This window comes from Tupaia chinensis, unplaced genomic scaffold, assembly GCF_000334495.1.
Source record: "Tupaia chinensis unplaced genomic scaffold, TupChi_1.0 Scaffold000544_1, whole genome shotgun sequence".
In the NCBI taxonomy this organism is placed as follows: Eukaryota; Metazoa; Chordata; class Mammalia; order Scandentia; family Tupaiidae; genus Tupaia; species Tupaia belangeri.
In genome coordinates, this window is record NW_006160056.1 from 2,755,324 (window position 1) to 2,783,074 (window position 27,751).

Consider the following 27,751-nt stretch of genomic DNA (forward strand, 5'->3'; position numbering starts at 1 on the left):
ACTCTGCAATCTCTTCTCCTCCATTCTCCTCTGGAGATCTTGGGCACGTACGCACACGCACCCAGCATGAGTTTTAAGCCACCGGGTCCGGGACGCGAAGCATAGTCGACTACATGGGAATCCAGCGACATAGCCATTATGCTAACTGCTGGTCCCAAATCTAGAGCTTTCTTGTATTCGTTCCCCACATCCTCCAAGGAGACCCTTTTGCCTGATGGATTTCTTCTGTTTTGTATTACCTGTTGTTCATTACTGCGGTCATCTCAAAGGGGCATCACTTCCTAGTGCTATGCCAAGTGTTGACCAATAGAGTAGAGCCCTAGAGAAGGAGAGGGAGAACCAGGTTTTACTTCAGGTCCTTTATCCTCCCAGAGCCTTAGGTTTTCATTTGTAAATCAAACTTAATATTTTTTTCCCTACTCCTTCCCAATTAATTTTTATTTCTCCACAATTAGTCTTCTAGAATCTTCCCCTGAGTCACCAGGTTAAGCTAAGGTCTTCTCTGAGCTTACCTATGAGTATTTTTGCCTTAGCAGTCATACATTCATTCATTCAGCAAACATTTCTTGAGTACTTTAGAGGGCAGAAAATGGCCCCTCAAATATACCCAAGTCCTAATCCCTGGAAAATGGGACTATGATAAATTGCATGACTATTATGGGCTGAACTGTGCTTTCCCCAAATTTATATGTTGAATCCCTAACCCCTGTGTGACTGTAATTGGGAATAGGGCCTTGGAGGAGATAATTAAGTCAAATGAAGTCTTAAGGGTAGGACCCTAATCCAACAGCACTATTGGCTTCATAAGAAGAGAAAGCGAGACCAGGATTGCCTTCACAGGCACTGGAGGAAGGCCATGTGAGGACACAGTGAGGAGGTATCTGTCAACTAAACAGAGACTTCACCATACATCAACCCTGTCAGCACTTTGATCTTGGAATTACAGCCTTTGGAACTGTGAGAAAATGAATTTTTGTTGTTTAAACCACCCAGTTAGTGGAGTTTGGTCATGACAGCCCTAGCTGACTAACACAATGACAAAGAGGAATTATGATTATACATGAAGTAAGGTTGGTAATCAATTAGCCTTGCAATGGAAAATATTATCCTGGATTATCTGGGTTGGCCCAATACAATCACAAGTGCCTTTAAGTGTGGAAGAGGGAGGCAGAAAATGGCTGCATAAGAACTGTGCCTGATACTGCTGGCTCTCAAGTTGGATAAAGGGGCCAGAAACCAAGGACTATAGGTGGCCTCTGTAAGGTGACAGATTCTCTTTTAAAATCACCAGAAAGAACCAGCCCTGCTAACATCTTGATTTTAGCCTGGTGAGAGAGACCATTTTACACTTCTGACCTCTAGAACTATTAAGTCATACATTTGAGTTGTTTCAAACTAAATTTTGGCAATTCGTTACAGCAGCAATTAAAGCCTAATACAATTGCCTATTATTTAAAGGGACTGTCATAGGAAATGTATTAAAGTTATCTGTTTAGGTCATTTTCTATCACAAGAGTGTTAAACTTACTGTGGTCAAGACTATGGTGAACTGAATGATAAAGTCAATACCTACATGTGTCTTTTACTTCTTGTAAAAGAAGCAATCCAAAAAATGTTCATTGAGTTCGACTGAATTCATATTGCTTAAATCCTATGTTTCATATATTTCAGTCTTCATGATGATTAACTGGATGACAGCGGTTAAATATGATTTTTCTTTACTTTTGGATAACATAACTGTGACCACAATCAGGCAGTCTTAAAATACAAGGGACTTCAAAATTTGATGTATTAAAATTCAACAAATTGCTTTGTGTAATACTTCTCTCTAAAAGTTTCCTGCTTTTCAGTATTTCTTTGGGACATTCACTTTTCATTGGGTAATCATTTTACATAGTAAAGATTATTATTATTATTATTTAATCTAGAGCCAGAATTGTTTTTTCCCCTCTTCATTCCTCTCAAGGTCCTATTTAAGTTGAGCTTAGTTTAGTTAAGCTAAGCCTTCAAGAGCTACCAAAAGTAATTTGAATCCTGCTTGTGCATGGTAATCATTTTCTATCACAAGAGTGTTAAACTTACTGTGGTCAAGACTATGGTGAACTGAATGATAAAGTCAATACCTACATGTGTCTTTTACTTCTTGTAAAAGAAGCAATCCAAAAAATGTTCATTGAGTTCGACTGAATTCATATTGCTTAAATCCTATGTTTCATATATTTCAGTCTTCATGATGATTAACTGGATGACAGCGGTTAAATATGATTTTTCTTTACTTTTGGATAACATAACTGTGACCACAATCAGGCAGTCTTAAAATACAAGGGACTTCAAAATTTGATGTATTAAAATTCAACAAATTGCTTTGTGTAATACTTCTCTCTAAAAGTTTCCTGCTTTTCAGTATTTCTTTGGGACATTCACTTTTCATTGGGTAATCATTTTACATAGTAAAGATTATTATTATTATTATTATTTAATCTAGAGCCAGAATTGTTTTTTCCCCTCTTCATTCCTCTCAAGGTCCTATTTAAGTTGAGCTTAGTTTAGTTAAGCTAAGCCTTCAAGAGCTACCAAAAGTAATTTGAATCCTGCTTGTGCATGGTAACTTCTAAAAATATCTAGGTAGCTATCATAAAGACTCCCATTATTACCTCTACCCCTACTCTGGGCATATAATCCAAGGTTTTCTCATAGGAGCTCTTTGCCATTTGCAGTCTCTTGATTAATGAGCTTCTGGAAATGAGGTCCTTCCCATGAAACGCAGTTTCCAGATGTTGACCATACATTGCAGAGGTGAACAGGCTGTTATCTCCCGTGATTGGCACACGATGCTATATAGCCTGTGTACATTTTGTCAGGAGAGGGAAGCAGCTGATTAGTTCATATTTAGCATGTGTTCCTAAACATTTTACATTTTTTTATCAAGTTAAATTGGACTTTCTCAATCCTACCCTCACACCATTGATTATTTGAGTCCAAGAGCACAAAATTCATTTATCCCTTTTCAATATTATTGTATTTGTATTTTCACTTTCTTTCAGCCTAATGAACTCATTTACAATCATGATTCTTTCATGTAAAGTATCAATAGTTTCCTCTCAATTGAATTCAGCAAACACTTATTGAGCAATTACTAAGTGCCTAGCATTGCGGTGAATGAATTGGGTCGTTTGCAAAATTAATAGCATGCCACTAAGTGATTGTGAAATTTGATGAACAAGACAGAGTTAAAATTAGAGTCCTTTCTACAAAGTGTCCGCAATTCATTAATCAACACCTTGTAGGAATTGTCAGATTCGAATCATGCTAAACCACACAACTTTATCCAGTCCCCATTTCTTCACCTTGTCCCTTATGCTGAAACGCTGCCAAATACCTTTGTGAAATCCAGATGCTAATATATAATATTGCTATTATTCAATATATGGTGTCATATGTTTTAACAAGAAAATGAGTTTAGATTTGGTCCTCGTATGCCTCCATAGCACCACGTCCTGAGTGACATAGGTTATGTCACTTGCATCCTTTCTTGGTCCCTCTCTACTTCTTCCTTAGACAGGTTTTCAAACCAATAGAATAATAACAAAATAAGGCTTGAAAATATTATAAAATAAAATCTAATTCTACTGGGAAGTCCAGATTTCCTTCTCAAAAAGACAGTTTGAGACTAGTAAAACTGGTAACAGAAATACAATGGTTGATAGAAAGGGCTATCTAAGTGGGATTTCTGGAAAGATAAATGAAGAAGTAACATTCGTAGTTTGAGTCTGTAATTTTCCAAGCAATCTCAGAGGGCTTAGGCAGAGAGTAGAGGAGAGGACAGCACTTTGTAGAGGGCTTTGGATGAAGTCGTCGTAGCAACGAAGGCTTTTTTCTGCCTGACTCAGACGGTCAGGGAAGTGAGAGTAACTTCAAGGAATGTGCTGAACTTTGCAAGCGGTTGGTTTCCAGCTCTCAAGAAAGTTAAATTAAAATTTCCTCAATGTATGTGATATTCTTATTCCTAAGCCTTATGGTTTTAAAAAAAAATTGGCTTGAGCAATGTTCTGACAAACAAAAGGTGGTGAGAGACCCTAATGACATAACCAGGCAATTCAAACATAAGTCCTTTCCCCAGATCTCTGCAACAAGCCTTAGTCACCGCAGGGAAACTTGTGCTCCCACCATGCTTTGGCAGCTGATCGCGGTGAAATGTTGACAGTCCCTCTGCCTCAGTCCACTACCACTCTCTTTCTTGTAGTTTCCAGAGCGATTTTTCTAAAGTGAAAATCTCCTCCTTATTTGAAATGCTTTGATAACTCTCATCGTCTTAGGCTGAGAGCTAAACTAAATGAAGTATGGGCCTTACAAGAGGTGACTCGGCCCTCATTAGAGCCTCCTCCCTGCTTTAACTCCTCTATGCTTCAGTCTTTCTGAGCCACTAGCATTTCTCAACTCCATCAAATTCCATCTTGCCACCTTTACCGACTGCCCTCTCTTCTTGAGGTGCCCTCTTTATACTCTCATTGTCTTTCAGATTTCAAGGGGGTCATCCTCTTCTCTCAAAAGCCTTCTCCAACCTCTTTCTTTTTCTACAGTGTGGTCATAGTAGCAACATGTGATATTATTTTAATAATAATGCTTTCAAAAGATAAATAAAGCTCCTGGTTGAATGCCTAGATAGTTTCACAGGATTCTTAAATTTCCTATCCATAATAGCAATGTACGCTAAAGAAAAGTTTCTTTAACACCCACAGTTGATTGCCTAAGTCAGGGTGCATCCACAGAGGGCAGTGAATCCAGATGCACCTGTGTCTCTACATCCTCTGTGCTTGTCCATGAGTATTAAAATGGAGGGGGGAACCTGATCTTCCCACTTCCATCCTCTCCAGCCCTGCATGCCTCACCCTTCAACACTCTGCTTAAACCTTCATTTTGCACAAAGACTTCCATGTTCCTTTCAGCCAGATCTAACTCTTTACTTATCAGCATTTACTTTAGTGGGTCAGTATTTTATTTAGAAAAATTTGGGCAAAGTTTTGGTTCCTCTACTCTAGTCATGAAAACAAAGACTTCTTAAGGAAAGGGATCATTTTGGCACTTTGCATGTGCTTAAAGTATTTGACCCAGATCAAATTGGATTAACACAGAGATCATTTGTATTTATTCAAGAACTTTACACTATTCCAGAAAATAGTTTGGTTTGAATGTTACAACTCCCACTAGCCATTGGTTAAAGTTGTAATCTACAAGTTTGGTGCATATAGAACAACTTTTTTTTTTCCCCAGTTTGCTATAGGATGTGTGCACTAGCCAGAGAGACAAGGAGAGAGGCAGAATGAGAAAGCATCCCCCCGGGGCGGGAGGTGACCATACCACAATCCCTTCTCAACTCTCCTCTCAGGCATACACACACACACACACACACACACACACACACACACACACTTACCAAGCATGTTTCTCAAGTTGTCGGGTCCAGGACTTGAACTGCGTGTTTGGTCATGTGGGATTCAGCCTCCCCAATCACCACATCACCAGAATGGCCTGAACAACTTTTTTAAACAACCAACCTCTGTTTATTTGTCTATATTCTTATTTCAGCCACACTCAACTACTTCATATAGCTTAGTTTTACTTTTTTTTTTTTTTAATGTAGTTTTCTCTCTTGGAATGTTCTTTCTTTCTCCATCTCTATCAAGTTCCTCCCTAGTTTCAAGGTTCATTTCAAACGCCATCCTCCATAAAACCATCTTGGTTTACTGATCTGACTGTGACCTCTCTCTTTTGACACCTCTCGCCCCATGTCGCTTGTTAATGCTACTCTAGGGCACATGCCTCTTCCTTTTATTTGCTTATTTTTATTTTTATTTCTGTATACCTTTCCCTTCCAACTAAAAGAGAATTTCCTTCAGAGCGGGATCTCATATTACTTATCATATTTGCCATGTCTACTAAAAGAGCCTAGTACGGAATCGGTGGTCAATAATTATTTGTTGAATGGATGGGGAGAAAAAAAGGCATGATAGGTACTGACCTTTTCAACTAAACTTACCACAAATTTTTCTAGCCACTGAAGGACCTAAATACTTTTCGAGAGTTCATGAGATTCACATGAGAACTGAAAATTGTAATGAGTTTCTTGAGATTCTTTTCTCTTGAGAATATCTTCTAAAATGGTTCTAATAAAAATGAACAATAACGACTTAATAATAATGAACCACAGGCAGAGCATCAGACTGAGGAGGCTATAAGCTTCTCTACCATCTTCTCATAGATCATTCCTAAAGGGATATAGGCAGGTTACTCGTATGTTTACACAATGGCCCAGAGAGAGTTGTCATTTCCATATATGTCTCACTTAGTAGGTTAATGACTATTTTTTTAAACCCTTTCTACTTTTTTATTCAGGGTGCAACTTAGGCCAGGAGAGGAACTTTGGATTTCTAGGAGAGTGCATAGTTCAGAGAAACTTTCTCCCAATTTGGTTTTGCCATGAAAAAAGTACAAGCTGATATTATATAGAGAGAAGGGTAAGGAAAATGATTACATGAGCAAGGGGAAATATTAGGATGATTGTGATCAAAATCACAGAGAGCTAAGTCTTTGAAGAGCTAGAGGATCTCCCGTTTACCTCATCTGAGCCAAACTCTTTGCCTCGGGATCCGAATGGTTACTCTTAAGGAATGAACACTCGACTTACTTGCAAACTAAGTTAAAGATGAATCTAGCAGTGCTTTCCGTTTTTTTTCTTGTTCTTTCACTTTCCTAAGTTACTATCACTATATCAGAAACACACACTGTATGTGTTCAAAGAGTAAAGTCATCTCTCTCGCAGCTATTTTTCTTCATCTGTGAAGGTTGAACAGGTGTGTTCGCTATGTGGTTCTTCGTCAATCTGAACACTTTTGGTTTGTGCATGTTTGTATATGTACATTATATTGTAATAATGAAGTTATTTTTAAAAAATAGTGGACTGAGGAGCAGAAAAAAAAAAAAAAGAAACGACTAAAGAGCTAAAGTAGTGAGCTGGAAAGTGGGGCCAAGTGGCATTATAGAAGAGAGCACAAAGGAATAAAGAGATGAAAAGAAGTAAGAGAAATCAAAAGACTTGAATAAGGGGCCAGCAGAGAGGGTAGTGGTTATGTCGCTGGACTCTCATGTGTTGAACTGTGGATCATGTCCTGGGCCCAGTGACTTCAAAATCATGCTGGGTGTGTGTGCGTGTGTGTCCAAGACCCCAGGAAGAGACTGAAGAAGGGATTGTAGCATGGCCATCCCTCCTGGAGGGTAATTTCTCACTTTCCCTGTCACTGTCTCTCTCTTTCTCTGGTGAGTGCACACACTCTAAGGCAAAAAACTCTAAAAACAAACAAACAAACAAAAGACTTGGATAAAATATCTATAAATCTCAGAACTGGCAGGTGGAGTGGTAGTAAGGGCACTGGACTCCCAGATGGCTGACTGTGGTTCGAGTCCCAGACCTGGTGGCTTGCTTTCTCACTGTCTCTCTTTTTCACTCTATCCCTCTCTGGCCAAATTAAAATAAATAAACAATTGGATACATAAAGTTAAATAAAATATATATTTTTTAAAAATCTATAAATCCCAAAGTCTATGTAATGATATGTGGTTCCCTTAAGTAGGTCTAGAGAAATAAAATTAAAATAACAAAGGAAATCCTCAAATAAATACATAACAACAAATAACACTGAAGAAAAAGTGAACACTCAGGTTGAAAGGTAACACTATGTGTCAAACAGGATAAAACAAACCCACCAACTAGCACAAAATTATAGCATTTTGGGTCAATCAAGAGAAAAAAAAATTGTAAAAGTTACTCTAGGGAATCAGACAACCACAGATTTCTCAACAGCAATATTGGAAAAAAAATAAGACAATGAAGCACCATTTTTAAAGTATTGAATAAAAAGTACTTTTGAGCCTAGAATTAAGATTTCATCATAGTTGATGAGAGTTTCAGACAGTCATATACAGCACATTGGTAGCCTATTTAATGAAATTTCTCTCTTGTTGGTTCAACCCTGTTCAGCTCGGGTGTGTAGTCTTTCTCTCTGTGATGAAGGGATGAAGCAAGACAAATGTTGTCACATATCCAAGGAGCTCCTACCCTGTCCCCTTAGGTAACCTAGCAGCAAACTAGCTCATCAGCGAAAGCCAGGGGGTCTGTAGCTGACACCAGAGTTAGAAAGAAAACTCTTCTTAGGCAGTGTCTGTCCAAGTTCCCAATGTCCTCTCCAGCAAGGCCATTCCTCTGACAGAACACTCCTATTGCTGCAGGCTTGTTATTCCTGTGCTACCCTCGCTCCCTATAAATGCTAAGGCAGCAAAGGCTCAGCCTCTCTGCCCCACAGCATTAGCCATGCTACATCCTGCTTTGCCAGGTTCAAGCACTACTCTCTGTGGAAAATGAGTTCTGGAGAGTGCTTCCTGCAAGTGTTCTCCAATAAACCAGCATTACCTAAATCCCAAGTGTCGTTTGTCGCCACCTTCAATCTGAATCAGATTATGTTAATTATAGTCATCCATTACGCCATGATGGTGCTCAGTATAGGAAGGGATGGGTAACTCAGTTCCAGCCAGGATGTGAGGAGAAGTCTACTGGGGAGATAATATGAAAGGCATCCTTTCCTTTAAAGTGATCAAGAGAGGAAGAGGCAGAGTTTGCTTCCCTTGGACATTGTCAGATCTACCTAGGGTTCCTGGGACTATGGCATCCATTGCCCAGAATGGAGTGAACCCTAGAGCAGAACAGAGAACTGGAGGATGGCAGATAGTACGGTGAGAAGGAGTTTTCTTTACATGACATCTTTGTGCAAGAAGCTACCGTATCTCGGGAACTCTTAGTAAGTGAGATCATTGAGTTTCTTTGTTTTAAAAACCACTCAAGTAGGGATTTTTCTACTCTGTACAGCCCAAATTTCTTAATCAAAACTTATAGGAATCAAAAAGTTTACCATCTGCCGACCCTCTTACAGGGGTTACTCTAGAAAGAAAAACGAATGTAGGATAAAGCAATGGGATACAAGAACACTGGTGAGCAAGGAAATAACTGAAACTTAATGCTAAGTATAAATAAAAGTGCTTGTAAAACAAACAATTCACTGTAACATGCAGCAGTAAGTGCTAACCAGCTTTTAAAAAATATACTATTGGGTGAAATAGAGAAACTATTTTGGAAGTTTGAAAAAGACTTGTGATGGTTAATTTTATGAGTCACCTTAACTGAGACATGAAGTGCCCAGATATCTTACAAAATATTATTTCTATGTGCCTCTGTAAAAGTCTTTCTGAAAAGGATTAGTATTTCAGTTGATAGACTGAAAAGACTAGATTGCGCTTATCAATTTCTAGAGGGCATGAACAGAACCAAAAAGGTGGAGGAAAGAATTTGTTTTTTTTTCCCTGCCTACCTGCTTGAGCAAGAACATCAAGCTTCTCTTGTCCTTGGAGCTGGATTTATACCATCTGCTCATCTAGTTCTCAGGCTTTTAGGTTTGGACTAAAATTTACACCATTAGTTCTCCTGGTTCATACAACTTTAGACTCAGACCAGAACTATATCATGTGCTGTCCTGGACCTTGGGTTTTCAGATGGCGGGTCATGGGACTTGATGGTCTCCATAGTTGTGTGAGCCAATTCCTCATTATAAATCTGTGTGTGTCTGCGTGTGTGTGTGTGTGTGTGTGTGTGTGTGTGCAGGTGTGTATAAAGTTGCTCTAATTGCTTCTGTTTCTCTGGGGAACACTGACTAACGCAATAAAGGAGGAAGCATTCGAACTAATCCTTGAAGTATGTTGGGATTTTAGAGAAGAGAGTCAAAGGACCAAGGTAAAATGCATGGAAAGGGATCCTCAGTAAGTGGGAACAGATAGTCTTAAGTCCAAAGTGCCCTTCTGACTACAACATGCTTCAGAAATAAAATAGAGGATATTATCATACCTATGTGTGTAAATGTAGAGTACATATTTCTCTTACAGTGGTAATTCTGGTTTCTGGATATTCAGGAAAAAATACAATAATAACAAAAACAAAACTAAAAAACAGTTCAGGAAAAGGCCAAAGGAAGGGCACCTTGCACCATCTGAATAGCAGAGGCAGTTCTGGGGATATAACGATAGACCAGAAAATGAGGGGTTTTCCAACTATACTGACGAAAAGAAAGATAGGAAGCCTTTTTGAGAGACTTGATAAATCCTAGAGGACTGTAGAAAGGGTGAATACAAATTAGTTCACCAAACGGATTTTTTTTTTCGTAGAGAGGATTTTACTATAGGGCTCATGCGCTTGTCCAAGAGATGGAGAGAAACAGAGACAGAAAGTGAGAAATCACCCTTCAGAGGGGATAGCCACGCCACAATCTCTTCTCTTCCATTCTCCTCTTGGGATTTTGGGCATGAAAGCACACGCACCTGGCACGACTGTTAAGCTGCTGGGTCCAAGACTCTAACTGCAGTTAACAATGTGGGAGTTCAGCGATGTAACCGTTACACCATCTGCTGATCCCAACCACCAAACAGATTTTTAAAAGAATTTTTTTCAGAGGGTACATGCACTTCCTGGGGAGTAGGGGGAGAGAGAGAAAGTGAGAAAGCAACTTTTATGCAGAAGGGTCATGCCACAATCTTTTTCACATCTTCTTCCTCTTGGGACTTGGGCATGGACACACATGCACCCGGTGTGTTTCTCAAGCTGCCAGATACAGGACTAAAATTGGGCATTTATCATGCTGGATCCACTTGCCTTAAACACTTTGCCACAGGCTGACTAGAGATTTCTATTTTAATGAGGTAGTGAATGAATGACTGAAAAACCTACTGAATTTAGAATTTTTAAAAATAAATAGACAAAACTGGTGCTATTTTCTCATTTCTGGTTATTAGCTGTGATTTTTGCAGATCAATACATTTCCCTGTGCCTCAGTGACCTCACTGATCAAACATCACCTTATAGGGTTATCTTGAAACTGTGCATGTAACATAAGTGAGCGTGGGTGGACAAAAAATGTAGAGTTTATGGAGGCATTTTTAAAAAAACCTGCTCTGTCAGGACATTATTTTCAAAATGGGGTGAAATTGGTCACTCAGGAGGCATGACTGGGAGGCTGAAGGGTAGGGAATTGGGAAGCTCAGCTCCAAGGAGATTGAGGCACTGAATTCAGGAAGCTGTGAGTTTGAAGCAGGCAAACTTTGAGAACAGTATGGGCCAGACTCAAGTCAGAGGTGGGATTGGAGGCATAGAAAAGAATTACCAGACTTTCTAATAGTATGGAAGCCATGCCAGGACTTGCATCTTTGGTCTAAAGGCTGCAATTAAAGGGTAAACTTAGAAGGGGAAAATGAAATGGAAGAAAAGGCCTGACCCCTTTTTTGAAGCTGTTAACGACATAATTCATATGTTCAGGTCATGAGCTTCTACCACCACAGTAAATTGCTTACGTACTTTTCAACATTTATGAAGTTTGGCACAGGTGGTAGATGGAGGATCCTGACAGATTGACAGAGGATAAAATCTTAGGCATATGGCATGGGTCAGCTCAAAAGAAAATCACCCAAAAGACTGGAACTCTTGAAGGAGCTCCTTGCCCTGTTTGTGCCTATCTCTCTCAAGACCCTACTCAGGAGACACTTAGAATTATCTGCTAGCAGGCAGGCTCTAGAGCACGATGATTAAGGCAGTCAGTTCCCACATAGCCGACTGCATGGTTCCAATAACATGGTGGCTGGAGAAACATGCTGGATGGCTGTGCACACTTGCCCAAAATCCCCAAAGGAGGGGCAGATGGAGGAGAAGGGGCTGCAGTGTGACCATTCCCTATGGGGCGGGGGTGCTTTCTCCCGTTCCTCTCTCTCTGTCTCTTTGCCTCTGGCTAGTGCATATACCCTATGGCAAAGGGGAAACAAAAAGAATTACCCATCAGTGTCCCACCTCAAAAAAGATGAGATGAGTTATGTTTCCCCTGTAAGTCATTTTGAAAAAGAGTGAGGGACCAGCAGTTAGCGTAATGGCTATGTCGCTGGACTCCCACGTAGTTGACTGCGGTTCACGTCCCGGACCCGGTGGCTTAGAACTCATGCTGGGCGCGTGTGTGTGTATGCCCAAGATCCTGAGAGGAGAATGGAGGAGAAGGGATTGTGACGTGGCCATCCCCCCTGGGGGGTGATTTCTCACTTTCTGTCTCTATGCCTCTCTCTGTCTATCTGGCGAGCGCACGTGCCCTGTAGTGAAAACCTCTCCAAAAAAAAAAAAAAAAAGAAAGAAGAAGAAAACAAGAAAAAGGGTGAGTTTGCTTTTTAATTGGCATATTGGTTGGGGGCCATTATCAACATTTACTTGGCAGGTGTCAGGGATGGCAATGTCATGTAAGTTGGGGATAGTCCTGCATGATGAATAATTGTTCTGTGCCCTCTGTGACTTTCTCTGTCCAACTAGACAGTCATGAATTTGGAGAGACCTATGTATAATTTTTCAACCCAAAAGTTGAATTCAATTTTACAGATGTACACAATATAGTTATTACACAGTGCTAATACATACTAAATTTTCTAGAAATAAAACTTTTTACTTTGTTCAGAACCTTTTTTTGTAAAGCTATTCATTGTTTTGCAAATTTGCATAACTGTTAGAAAATTGCAACATTGCTCAAGGGGCTTACTTGTCTATTCAGCACATTCATCTTGGTTTGTGTCTCTAGTTGTTGAAATCAAAGGCGATTCTTCATCTAAATGCTAGCTTCTGACTACTGCATTATATCTTGCAAAGTACTTATTCCCGAGCACTTAGATATTGGAATACATAGTATTTTATTACAAGCCATTTTCTTTTTATTTCTAATTTATAGTAGGCTTACAGAAGTATCGTGACAAAAAAATTAATGAGCGTATATAGGTTATAAAGTCTGTGCATCTTGTTTTAGTATACTAAAGGAGCTTTAACAAAATATTTGTAAAAAGATGGCAGTGGGTCCAAGGGGGCGATGAGAAACACTGAACCAACAGGTGACCTAAAAGGTAGGAATAGGGTGTGTTAGGTTCCGTTGTCTGTACATTGTACTCCTCCCCAGTCTAACTGAAGGAAGATTATAACAAACATTCAAGTCAAGAAAGGCCAGAAAAATGCCCTGTTGTGGGCTGGCCTGTTGCATGGTGGTTAAAGAGACTGGGTCCCACATGGCTGACTACAGGGTTTGAGTTCTAGACCCAGTGGCTTGAAAAACATGCCAGGAACGTGTGCACATGTGCCCAAATTCTGAAAGAAAGAAAGAGAGCTAGAGGAGAAGGGTTTGCAGCATGACCATTTCCCATGAGGGGTTTTCTCTCTCTCTCTGTCTCCTTCTCTCCCCATTTTTTGTGAGCTCATGCACCTTCAGTAAATTAAGAAAAAATGCTGTTTTAAGACAGGAGTTTTTCAAATCATAATACCAGATGATCTCCAAGAAAAATAAAAGCAAAACCCAGAAGCACTTTGGGCTTCTTAGGCAACAGAGAAAGGCCTCAAAACACTCAGAAACTATAAGTAATCCAACCAGGTAAGGTCAAAAAGATCTCTGCTTTCCTTTATGGATATTTAACAAACTCCAGAGAACAAGGGCTGTAGGTGAGAAGAAAACAAATCCAAATTCGAATTCTTTACAGGTAAAAGTTTGCCTCCTTTAAGCATGAAATTTGAGGCCTGTCTCCTTGGCCTGGTGAGTAAGAGAGCTTGATCCTACTTGGCTGACTGCACAGTTCGAATCCTGGCCATAGCAGCTTGAACAGCATGCTGGGCAGGTGTGCATGTATGCCTGGATGGAAAAGTGGAGAAGAGATTGTAGTGTTATCATGCCCCACTGGGGGTGCTTTCTTCCTCTTCCATTCTGTCTCTCTGGTGAGCATACATGCCCTCTGGCAAATTTTAAAGAAGAAAAGAAAATTTCTGATACATGTAACCATGTGGCTAGATCTTGAAAGCATTAATGAAATAAATCGGACACGAGACAAATGGTATATGATTCCAGCTTATATGAGCTATCTAGAGTAGGCAATTCAAAGAGAAAGAAAGAAGATGAAAGGCTGCAAGGATCTAGGGCAAGAAGAAATGGGGAGTTTCTGAGGGAAACAGAGAGCCTGATAGGTCTTGACACTGTGACCCATTCCCAGCCTCAGCCAGTTCTGGATCATAGGCAGGTGTGTGTGTGTTGGTGTAAAGGGCACAGAATTTTTTTAAAAAGAATTCTTTTATTTAACTTCCTATCTATCTATCATCTATCTATCTATTTATCTATCTATCTATCTATCTATCTATCTATCTATCTATCTATCATCTATATATCATTTACTTGAATTTGATCAGAGATGGAGAGAGAGAGAGAGAGAAAATTGCTAGGTCCAGGACTCCAACCGTGGTCAGCCAGGTGAGAGTCCAGTGACCTTACCACCACACCACCTGCCAGCCCCGAAAAGCACAGAATTTTTGTTGGGGATGATGGAAAGTTCTGGATATAGATAGTGGTGATGGTTTCACAATGTCATGAAAGTATTTATATCACAAACTTGTACACTTAAGAATGATTGAAATGATAAATACCAAATTATATATCTAACTTATCAGAATAAAAAAATTCAATAAAAATTTGCCTTTTTTTTAAAGAGCAATCTCCGTGGAGCTCTAGTTCTAGAGGCTGTAGATTTTTTTAACCTTTTTGCCTTTCTAGCTACCTCCTTTCTTTCTAACTCAGTATGGTTAAGTCATAAACATCACTTTATTGGGGGCAAAAAAAGAACAAGAAAGTCCTGTGTAGGAAACTTCCATATTGTTTTCGACTCTCAGATCTTCAAATTCTGCTTTTAAAATAAAGCAGAAAAGACGACCATTTGACATGTATGGAAGATTTATCACTCTCCAAATACATTTTAATGAATGCAGAAGGCCTTAAACTTTTTTCCTTGAGCGGTCCTGCCTGCTATTGCTTTTGAAATCAGTTTAATTTCTGTGAGCATTCGAGATGCTGGGGCCTGTGCTTGCTGACACAATCATATACGTGGTGATTTCTTTGCAGAGAAAAAAGAAGTCATATAAAAGTAAGGCAATCTGTTTAAGTACCTAATTTGGTTGGTCGATTTGAGTTTCTAGATTTTTGTTTGTTTGTTTTAAATGAAAGCACATTTAAAAAAGTTTTTATTTTTCCAGATTATCATACTTTTTTTTTTAGCAACCTCTCATCCTAAGACATTCTTCTACCATGTGGACAAAGAATCAGGAAGACATAAACAAAAACAAGGCCCTTATGCTCTTCCACCAGATTTGGAAGGTGGCAGCCAGGCTGGTTCATTGTCCCACCCATCCTGCTCAGCCTAGTGCACAGGGAGTGTCACCTCTTCCAGCCTCAGGCAGGAAACAGAGGGTCTTAACACTATGACCCATGCCCAGCCTCAGCCAGCCCTGGGTTGTAGGCAGGTGTGTGCTGGGTGAAAATCTATCTGGCCCTTTACCTTCCAAATCTGGTGGAAGAGCTAAATTTCCATCTACATGCTAGAAATCTGCCCTTAGAAAGAAAGTGTGTATTTCTGCCAGCTCCTGGCAGAAGCGACATATATATATACATATATATATATATATGTATATATATATGTCGCTTCTGCCAGGAGCTGGCAGAAGAGACAGCTGAGAGACACCTGAGAGAGACAGAGAGGGGGAGGGGAGAAACCCCCCCATGGAGAATAATCAGGTTATAACCCCTTCTCCTGCATTTTTTCCTCCTTTCAGGATTTTGGATATGCATGCACACATGCCCAGGTGTCTTCCCAGCTGCAGGGTCTAGGCCTGAACCACATGGTCAGCCATGTGGGATCTAGTTGCTTTGACCACCAGGCCACAAAAGCTGACCCCATGTTATATTTTTAAGTCTCTTATTTTTTGGTTGAGAGATCGCTTGGAATGAGATACCTATTATCTGTATAGGTTTTTTTTTCCCCCTTATGAATGACTAGTGTGTATCTATATACTGTTAGAGCTGTAACACTTTGTTTTGATAATCAAGCTGCCAAGTAGACCTTTAAATATACACAGGTAGGCAAACAGGTTTATGCTGAGGATCGCACAGAACGGCCAGCCTGGGAATTTCTATCATGGGTCAGAGGTCAACAGAAGCGGTATCAGTCTCTAGATCACCAGGTTAGAGCAACAGAAACTTCAGAAAAAAGCCCTGCTTTCTTGGGGACATCAAAGTGTTTTTGTTTTTAATTTTATGGGTAAGGCAAATAATAGGGTCTTTGTGCTTTATCAGAAAAGTTAATGAAGTTTACTTCTTTAGAACTTGGAGTGAATAGTAAACAAAATTATGTTGTCACTCTCCCTGGAGTACATCCAGAGCTGTCACATTAAGCAAACTTATTTCTTCTCGTGGGAACACAGTACTTGATGGCTTATGCAGGCAGAAAGAGCTGCAGAATGGAATAATACAGTGCATTTGAAGCTGAGTATGATGGGGAAGACAAGCAGGACCAGCTTTTAAGTGTTTGCGATTTTAAGAACTGTAGGAAAACTGATTTGGGGCCACCCTCTGTGTCACTGGGGACTTTATTCTGAAATGTTAGTGGAATGGACTTAGCCCTCAGAGTTCCCTGCAGGGAGAGGACACGCGTTGGGCACAGCCCAGTGGCACTTCTCTGGGAGGCAGTTCTAAAATTTGAGATGACTTTGGGGAATCTCACCTAACCAAGGCCTGCCTAGCATGGACTAAGTGGACTGAAGAACAGCACAGGAGGAGCTCTGGCAGCACAATAACGACACACTTTCCTTTCTTCTCTCTGATTCCTTTCCTCTGTTGTTCTGAGCTTCTGCTGACAGCTGGGAGCAAAGCTGCTGAACGTGATGACCGACTGCCAATAGGAGAGTTGATGGACCTCGTTGCTCAAAACCCCCATCTCAAAGCTTGCAAAGTTGTCCTCCAAATGACTAAAGGCCTTTGAGAATAAGCAATTTAGCTCATTTTGAGGAAGAAATATTTATGCTCAAACATGATAGGTATAAAATGCTGAGAAACAACCTTCTGCACTGTGAGAACAGTTACCCATGGGCCTGCTCTGCTACTTGGATCATTGAAACCTTTCTCCCCACATTTGGTAGTTGGCAGAAGATGGTACTCAGTGGCAAGCCCTGATTGTACTGCTTTTCCCTTGTTCCTAATAAAGTGGCTCTGGTCTCTGGTTGGCGTTCTACTGAGTCGTCACCACTGACTACATTTCCAGTGACATGTGAGGTATAGCTGGCAGGAGAACTAGATTCTCTTGTGGTCAAGGACCATTCAAAAGAGCAGAAAAAGGAACAGCCACGTCAAGGCCTGGCTTGTCCATGGAATGTTCCTTTGCCAGAAACCACTGGACGCCCGACCCCCGTACAAGGAAGGCCACATGTAGGAGCTGGCAGAAGAACCTGCCATCGGCAGACCAAAGGAAGCAGCCTCTGTGGGTTTTCAAAGGCCACACTGCCAGTGTTACGCAATGTGATACGACAGGAAAAAAAAGTCCTCCAAGTTACACTAGCATTTCCTTGATAAATTAACACAAAATAAGTTTTTTAGAGTGAAGAATAATATGGAATGACTTACCTCTTAGATGAAATAAACGGCATCTGCATGTTTGAAAAGGATTTGGATCAGTTGCAGAGTTCTTTGCTCAGCTCATCTGAATGCTGAGAAGACCAGCTTATTCCGTCCCGGTCAGGAGCATGTGGTTTGATGGTCAGGGGATGGGCAAGGGAGTCAGAAAGTCTGGGTTGTATTCCCAGCTTTGCCACTGACTCACTGGGTGACCTTGACCAATGGTTGCACCCTCAGTATCTCCATCCAGAAAACAGGATTTAATGATAGCCCCAGAAAGGAATGTTTGAGCAGTTCTAGGCTTATAGGGCTTGGTACTTTGAGGTCCCAGGCAGGCAAAGATAGCAAGAATTCGAAACTTGATTTTCTTGCACAGGGAAGCATGGTTGAATTTTAGAAACAATTGGGAGTAGAGAACACGATAAATCCCTGTAACTATCAGAGGTAATTTTTGATATATGGCTTTAAAGACTGCCAAATCTCCAAAGTCTCCTAGTCACCTTCCAATGTTTTGCGCTATTGGGTCCTGTGAATTTATTTGAAAACAATTGAAAATTAAATTCCATGGCACTGAGTCATCCACTGCCAACTACTAAATACTAAGATGAAAATCTCTGGTGACATTTTACACAATGGCTGTTCAGAGGTCTTGCATTAGATATTTTAAAGACTTTTATACTTTGATTTGCTGCCTTCTCTGAGAACCTTAAGACTTTGAAACATTATCACACTTACTCAGTTAAAAAAAAATGCATATTCCAGACTTAGGACAAGGGTGCTCCTCTTTCACTGGGTCTAATCTTTTGTGTATCCTATAGGGATTCTGTCTTGTGAGTAGCTGGGATGGTGTTGTGCAAACAGTGACTGACAGAGCAAGTCTTGAGGACTACATTCTGATTCTGGCATTTCCATTCTGATGAACAAGTAATTTAATTTGCAGGCCTCAGTTTCCCCATTTGCAAAGGGAGGGGTCATCTCACAGTGCCCTCCCTCCTTTTTTTTCTCCATAGAATCCTTCTTCTAAAGAAGTTTTAAGTTTTATGCATTGCTTCAGGATTACACAGCTGGAGGAGAGGGACTTCAATCTCTCTCTTTTCAGTTGAGAAGCTGGGTCAGCAACTTTGTGAAACCCACGTGAATACCATTGGTCAGAGTCTTTCAAGGCGTCTCTGTATACAAGAGAGTCTGTGGGTGAGAGGAGGGAGGAGAAATTGGGTATGTTTACAACCAAGCAATGCTGGCTGGTGACTGCTATTCTGCATTGAGAGATGCCTATTTTTAGTCCAGTCATTAAAAATAGAGAGTCTTAAAAGTTTGAATGAAAGCTACTTTGTAGTGTTCCTTTTGATGTGTACTTGCCCTGTACCCACACAGAGTCTGTATAGTTGCTCTTAGTTAACTGTAACACCTCATTCCTTAATCGTTCTTTGTACATAAAATTTACTGTATTTTGTACATAGAATATTTTCCTCATGTGAGTAGTTTCCTTTGAGGAAAACAAAATCCTGTTAAGACAAGAAGTTGTTTTGTTTTGTTTTTGTTTTGTTTTGTTTTTGTAGTTAAGAGCTATTTTTCCCTCAGAGTGAAAAATAGCCTTTAAAAAAACGTTTAGTTTTTTACAAGCATTTTTGTAATTGCCAGAGGTCACATGTACTTGCCAGAGAGAAAGAAAGAGAGAAAGCACTTCCTAGTAGAAGGTAGTCATGCTGCAACCCATTTCCCTCCATTTCTCCGTCCCTCTGGGACCCTCACACACGAAGGCCCAGCGTGCTTTCAAGGGATTCACACCTCAGTTGACCATGTGGGAGACAGCTCCCTATGCACAGCACTTAACAGCTGAGCTACAGGGCTGGCTGAGAATAGCCTTCTAAAACTATGAAATATATGGGTGTGCCTACAGAAAAATATATGACATACAATGTAGAAGGATAAATTCACCTTTAGTCCTAATTACCAGGTATAACTGCTACTAATATTTTTGCGTATTTCTTAAAAGCGTTTTCTATATCATACTCTCTTACACATCATATAAAATATATTTTTAAATGACTTCATATATTGAGAAAAAAATGGCCTTATAATATATGTAACCATATATATCCTGAAGACGTGTGTATCATGAAAATACACACACATACACTGTCTGTAGAGAGAAATAGATTTTATTATCTTCAGTGGCTATAATATATTCCAATACATGAAGGTATCACCAATTTTTTTCACCGAAGGACATTTAGTTTTCCCAATATTCATTTTGATACACAATAATATGGACATTTTTGTATGTAAGTTTAGTGTCTGTGTTGAATTATTTATATTTAATATATTTCTTAAAGTGCAACACCATGGTCAAATAGTACATATATTTAAATATTTAATATTGGCCTTCAGAAAGGTTGGTACAATCTGTATTGCTAAAATGTGCTACCTGGGGGCCAGAAGGTTGTATAGTGGCTAAGGTGCTGGACTCATGCATGGCCAACTGTCACTTGGGTCCCAGGCCTAGTGGCTTGAAAATCACCAGACGCATGAGCTAGAGTGCCCAAAATCCCAGGAGGAGAATGAAGGAGAAGGGATTGTAGTGTGGTCATCCTGCTGGGGGGGATTTCTCACTTTCCCTCTCACTGTCTCTTTCTCTCTCCAGTGAGCACATGTGTGGCAAAAACCTTCAAAAAAAAAAAGTGCCACCTGCTACAGAAATGCTAAGAGGTTTCTGGTTCAGCTAGTAAACAGAATGGCACTGACTCTTGTAAATGCTTGTTTATTGACTTCGTTTATTTATTTTTAATATTTGTTTATAGGGCATGCACACTCACCAGGGAGAGACAGAGAAAGTGAGAAAGCACTCTTCTGCCCCCGGGCAGGGGGAGGGGGGAGTATGGCAATCCATTCTCCTCTTGGGATTTTGGGCATGGTGTTATATGTATCTGTGCTTCCCAAGCCATTGGATCTGGAACTTGAACTCCAGCCATGCAGTCAGCCATGTGGGGACCAGACGCTTCAACCATTAGGTCACCAGCTAGCCCTTGCTTATTGGCCTTGAAATGCTTAGTCTTTGTTGGTAAAGGTTCAAACTGAACGCTGTGAGAGGAGTAATAATTGACCAGCAAGACTCGCTTCAGAAAAATGACTAGACAACCATATATCTGGAGTCCCAGATGAATAGTGGGCTTCTAGGATTCATGACTATTTTAAAACTCAAGGAAGATATATCCTTTATCCTTGTTCATTGGGAATAATTCCCTCCCTCCTATGTTTCTTATTTTTTAAATACATGCATGATGCCCCGCCCCTGTGGTGCAGCAGTAACACAAGTGCCCTAAAAACCGTGAGTCATGTGGCCAACCATAGATTCAGATCCTGAGTCATCTTGAGAATACAGCCCCCTCAACCATAGGGCTGAGGAAAGGAAATTGTGGTATGGCAAGACCCGAATGCAGATTCTTTTCTCTCTTCTCTCTTTTTCACGCATGTGCTCTCTATCATTGAGAAAAATACACATATGACCCATATTTTAAAATGATCGGATGCAGACAAAAGTGGCGTAAAAGTGGTGTGTAGCAATACAATGGTTATCAACACAATCTATGCCTCTGAAGTCATAGAAGGCTCAAGGATGACTTGCCCCTGAAGGATGAAATTAAGTTATTTGAGATCATCACCTTGATTTTACTCAACCAGGTAAGGAAGAAGTACTGATTTTTGTACTATGAATTGATCTACTGTGGTGCACAACGCTGACCTGTCACTCATGGTGACAACACAGACAAGGAGCCCACTCTGATCTCTAGGAAGTTCAAGTTGCAGGTAAGACTCAGTGCGAATGATAGAATTCTTGTTCTGTATTCTTGGACACAAACATGCCAGGCTGGGAGGAAAATGAATTTTATTCCAAATGAAAGAGGTGTCTTCAACAGAAACTGCTGTACATAATAAACACTGTCCGAGGTAGGTGCATGACTACTTCTTATTTCTAGTTTCTTACTTCTGCTATCATTATCTCAAATTTTCACATCTTTGCATAAATTAGAAATATAAAACAAGTATATCTGGTTTGGTTTTGAAACCTGACACTAATTAATGAGGGAAGTCAAGAAAATCATGAATTAACAGTTGTCTACAAATATAAAAATCACCTGTAATTTTCTACCGAATAAATTAGAGAAAATCATGAATTAACAGTTGTCTACAAATGTAAAAATCACCTGTAATTTCCTACTGAATAAATTAAGACAACTGATAAAGTTTATGAAGCTGCTTTGTGACTATAAGATTCCATGACACTGTGCATTATTATTGCATTAACACAGTTAATAAAAAACTGAAAAGACTGTGGCACATTTGAAGTAACATATCAATCTGGAATAGCTTATAATGGAAAAATGATTATAAATAGAGGTAAATTCATGCTTCAAGAATACAAGTGCTATTACAAGGAATAAGTTATAAGTTGTTATTCTTCATCCCTATTCCACTTCCTCTCCCCCTCCCCACCTCTTTTTCCCAGAATACAGATTTAAGTTTAGCCTAGCCATTTTTTTAGAGAGAGATTTTTGCTATAGGCCATGTGAGCTTGCTGAAAAGACAGAAACAGAAAGTGAGAAATCATTCCCCACGGTAATGGCCATGCTGCAATCCCTTCTCTTCCATTCTCCTCCTGGGATTTGGGGTATGCATGCACACGCACCCAGCATGAGTTTTAAACTGCCAGGTCTGGGACTCGAACTGTGGTAGACTAAATGGGAGTCCAGTGACATAATTGTTACGCCATCTGCTGATCTCATAGCCTAGACATTTTTTTTAATAATTATTTTATTTAGCTTTATTTATTTATTTATTTATTTATTTTTAATTTGATCAGAGAGGGACAGAGTGAGAGAGAGAGAGAGAGAGGGAGGGAGGGAAAGTGAGAAATTAAAGCTGCCAGGTTCAGGACTCAAACTGCAGTCAGCCATGTGGGAGTTCAGTGCCCTCAACCACCATGCCACCTGCTGCTCTCCCCCCCTCTTCAGGCTTACACTTTTAACTTTTTTTTTTTTTGAGAGATTTTCGCTATAGGGCGCGTGCGTTCACCAGACAGAGAGAGACATAGAGACAGAAAGCGAGAAATCACCCCCCAGGGGGGCTGGTCACACCACAATCCCTTCTCCTCCATTCTCTTCTCGGGATCTTGGGCATGCACGCACATGAGCCCGGCGTGAGTTTTAAACCACCGGGTCCAGGACGTGAACCACGGTCGACTACATGGGAGTCCAGCGACATAACCATTACACTAACTGCTGGTTCCCCCGGCCTACACTTTTAAAGTTAACATTAGAAAAAAAATATTTTGTTGAGAAAAAGAGACAGAGAGAGGGAGAGGGAGAGTGAGCAAGAATGAGCATCCCATGGAGAAGTTACACTGCTGCAGTCCTTTCTCCTCATCTCTCTCTCTCTCTCTCCCTCTTTCATGATTCTGGGCATGTGTACACACATGTGCCTGGGGTGTTTTCTCTAGCCTCTGAGTCTGGGATTCAAACTGCATAGTTGGCCATGGGGATCTACCCACCATGCTACTGGCTGGAATGAAAAATTTTTTTTTGATAATGCATATATTTTTAACTCCTGGAAATGGATAAAAAACAGCATATCAACTCAATTTCTCTAGAAAAAAATATTTTAAAGTGATTTTTGTCTTAGGGCACATGTGCTCATCAGAGAGAGAGAGAGACAGAGAAACAGTGAGAGGGACAATGAGAAATCATCCCACTGTAGGGATGGTCATGCCTCAATACCTTCTACTCCATTGTCCTCCCAGGATCTTGGGCATGTACACACACGTGCCTGGCATGATTTTCAAGCGACCAGATCCAGGACTTGAACAGCGAACGATCATGTGGGAGTCCAACGATGTAACTGCTATGTCATCTATTGGTCCCATCTCTAGAAACTTTTTAGTAATGAGATTGATATAATTGTTCTCAGACCCTGCTAAAAGGAGAGAGGTAGGCCAGCTCTGTGGCCTGGTAGTTAGGAAATAGAATACCACATGACTGACTGCATGGTTCAAGTGCCAGACCTGGTGGTTTGAGAAACATGCCAGGCACATGTGAAAAATATACTCAAACTCTCAAAAGGAGGGAGAAATGGTGGAGAAGGATTCGTGATGTGGCCACGCCTGATGGGAAGGTGCTTTATCTTCTCCCGGTCCCTCTTTCTTTGGTAAATGTACAAACCCTCTAGCAAAATAAAGTGAATGAGGGGTGATGGAGGGAATCCAGAAGACATTTTTTGGTCCTTTAATCTGTGGACTATACTTTGGACTTTGCTACCTCCAAGTGTGAGAAGCCCTAGAAAGTTACCCTCCCTCATCCTACAGATAATAACAAATACGGAGAAGAGTATTTGTTGTAATAATGAGTACATGTGGCACAGACTTCTATTTTTCTTCGTTTTCCTGACACCTACAGAGAGGTATCCTTTCTTATTACTACCAGTATTTGTTGTTTCTTCCTGATAATATTACCGTGGCCTACTCGTTAAAGACTTGGTCATACAATTTATCTATGTATTCATTACTAATGAAAAATTTAAAAGATGTACTTATGTCAATAATAATGCCTAAGGGAATTCAAGCTTTCTTTGTGTTCTAACCTGTTGGCCCGAGCTGGCCATTTCAAAAGGCCGCTACTGACTACAGTGACTACTTGAGGGACTTTAATCCAAAGCCTATCCATTTTGACTTACATGTGTCTGTCAAACTGGCTAAAGATCATTTCTTTCCTTTCCTTTTCTTTTTTTTTTTAGAATTATTTATTTAACTTTATTAATTATTATTATTTTTAACTTGTTATAGGGTACATGCACTCACCATAGAGAGAGAGAGAGAGGGAAAGTGAGAAAGCAAGCCACCAAGTCTCATACTCAAACTGCATTCGGCCATGTGGGAATACGGCACTTCAACCACCACGCCACCTGCTGACTCCTGGCTAAAGATCTTAACATGAAGGTCATTCTTGAATAGCTATTTTAATGATGCAAGAGCCTGAATTTACATGGGATAAGAAGTCCATTGCCTGGTTAATATAGAAGCTTGGTTAACATACATGAATACCTCAACCTCTCATTTAAATCTTAGCAGAATACAGTGCTTAGAGGGGAAATGAAGGAAAAGACAAAAATGGAAAGGAGGCTGATAAAGATCAGGAACAGGGTTTCCAGCCCAGGCCCTGTTCCGAATCCTCATAGGACATGGTTTTACTTTTCATTACATCCCAAATGCCTAACACAGCGTCCAGTGCTGAATGAATACATAAAGGCATGAATGCATGGGTGTCAGGGCGAGAGGGTGTTTAATAAGTGTTGATGGTGGGGCAGCCTCAAAAAATTGACAGTAGATGTATGGGGTGGCATGGGTGTATAGGGAATAAATTTGTTGGCACTTTTTCTAAGGATAGCTCTCAAGGTTTGGAATTTGTTTTGGAAACAGTCCCCCATAACAGTTGCCTCTTACTGAGAAAGTGCCAGGGCCTTTTTCATGCTTTCCTTCTTGCACGCTAGCTCATGGGCTTAGCCATGTTTTCCACGGGGCCATTGGATAGAACACCATCCGTAAACTCAGTCTTCTGTCCAGTAGACGGTGCTGTTGTCCTCTGACCCTGCTTATCAAACATCCTTCTTCCTTATGGTGGTTCATCCCAGGTTTTCCTAATGAAAAGATTCTCAGATATTGGAGCAAAGACACCCCCCCCCCAATGCAAAAATATCTTATTGCACTGGGTTTACTTCTCATGTCTTTACAAAGCAGTATGGGAGGGGGAACAAAAAAAGACTTAAAAAATTCATGTTTTTCCTGTTGCTGGAAACAAAATATAACAAAACAATAACTTGACCCTCAGTGGGATGGGGTCCTGAGACTGTTGGCTGAATCATGCAATTGAGAGGCAAGGAGGAGGTGATGGTGGTCAAGGAGTCTCCATCAACCACCATCCTGTTTTGGTTGAGGGGCCCAAGTACCACACTTGGTGGGAGGCCTGGACCGAGCAGGGTGGATCTTCCTCTCAGGGAGTCAGGAGAACACAAGGCCATTGTAAAGTAAGGTGCAGGGGCTGCTGTGGGAAGGACCGGGCAGCAGCTGTCCCCAAATGCCCACTGCCAATGAATCCACAGAACGGCACTGGCTGTGACCTCAAAGGGACCGAGGAAGCAGTCACCCTGGCCTAAGGTCAAACTGTGTGTGTGGTGACAGGGAATGGCATGTGGACTTTGGCTGAGTGTAGAGAGGAAACATGGGAACCCAGGAGAAAAGCCGCCTGGCCTTGCTGAAGATTTGCCACCAGCCAAGGAGGACAAGGTTTCTTGTCCCTCGAGATGTGGTTTAGGAAGCCCTAATCTGTTAGCTGCTTCGAGAAGTTTCACTCTCTCTTGGGTTCCATCTCACTACATAAAATGAGCGTTGTAGAGTAAGAGAGAATTGTTGGATCCATTCCATGGAAAGTAAAGGCACATTCATGAGGGATGCGGGTTAGCAAACACATGGATTTCCCTTTGGCTCAGGCTGTTGTAAATCTGATGTGCAACTAGGCATTAGAAAAAAGTCCTCAAAGAGAGAAATTCTTAACTATAACTGAATGGTGTCAAATTAGGGATTGGATTAGGGATAGGATTATATGGGCTTGAGCCTAAAGTTTTCCATTTTCTAGTTCTGATGGATTTGAGTACATCAAGATATCTGAGTCTCATTTCACTCCCATAAAATGAAATACTCATTCCTGTTCTGTCTTCCTCTTTGACTTGTGGTGAGGGCCATGAATGGAAAACATTCATCAGTTCTACCGTTTCATAGACAAATGAGAAAATTTATATTTGCTTAGAGATCAGATCTTTTTCTGCTCATTTTTTTTTTTTTTGAGAGGTTTTTGCTATAGGGCGCGTGCACTCGCCCGACTGACAGAGAGAGACAGAGAGACAGAAAGTGAGAAATCACCCCCCAGGTGGGATGGCCACACCACAATCCCTTCTCCTCCGTTCTCCTCTTGGGACCTTGGGCACGCATGCACACGCACCCAGCATGAGTTTTAAGCCACCAGGTCCAGGACTCGAACTGTGGTCGACTACATGGGAGTCCAGCGACATAGCCATTATGCTAACTGCTGGTCCCTTTTTCTGCTCATTTTGAAAATGCATCCCTGCCACAGCACGGAATACAGTTTTACATATAGTAAGTACCAAGCAACCAAAATAATATACACACAAAAAAAAAATACACACATACCACATACACACACACACACACACACACACACACATACATGCCAAAAAAATTTGTGTGATTATTGAGTCCTACTTCTATGTAGTTGGTGTTCCTGTGCTTAGTAATTCATACATTACTGTAAAGCCCTGTACCCAGAATTTTTTTTAAGTGTTATTTACTTAATTTTACTTATTTATTTATTTTTAAAATTTTGCTAAAGGGCATGTGTGTTCACCAGATAGAGACAGAAAGGGGGAAGAGAGAGAGAATGTGAGAAAGAAAGTGAGAAAGCAAGCTGCTGGGTCTGGGTCTGGAACTCAAGCCATTTGAGAATCCAGTGCCTTAATGACCACACCACCTGCTAGCCCCAGACATCTTTAACATTAAGCTTTTCATAACTTAACCCATTGCTTCTTACCTAATTAGTACAGATATAAACCAGAACAGACTGGTCTGTGACCTCAGAAGGTTGAACAAATAATACTCCATCTAGTTTGTAATTACACAAGAGATATAACAAAGACAAATGTGAGACAACTTGTAATAACCCCTGGATGCTGATATGAAACTGGGTCGAACTGATATCTATGGAGTGGAACAGATAGGAATTAAAATATATGCCTGTAATAGGAAGTGACAGTCTAGAAAATAAAATTCAAGTTGTATGATTGGCAGAAAAGTTCTTGAAACAGAAGTAACAAAACAAAACAAAAACAGGAAAATGAAATGACATTGCAATGTTAAAGACCTAAGGTCCTACAGAAAATCCCCAAAGTAAGCTGCCTTCAATTCCTTTTATAACAAGACAGGGTATAAACAAATGCAGATATACATGCATTAAAATAAATCCAGAATCCTTTCCTGCACATCTTTTCAGACTATGGCTACTCGGTCAAGGGAATACTGAATTAGAACAAGTAGCTGGTGAAATAAAACC

General features: G+C 40.5%; 1 long non-coding RNA gene across 1 annotated transcript in view; it reads right to left on the reverse strand.

Annotated features, from left to right (window-relative positions):
- Positions 1–17,736, reverse strand: part of LOC114009497 (uncharacterized) — a 26,558-nt gene extending 8,822 nt beyond the window's left edge. Inside the window, exons 1-3 of the long non-coding RNA XR_003550902.1 lie at positions 17,592–17,736; positions 2,655–2,843; positions 240–319 (exon numbers count right to left, since the gene is read on the reverse strand). This is a non-coding gene — a long non-coding RNA (uncharacterized LOC114009497). The remainder of the gene's footprint in view (positions 1–239; positions 320–2,654; positions 2,844–17,591) is intronic.
- Positions 17,737–27,751: the final 10,015 nt, after the last annotated feature.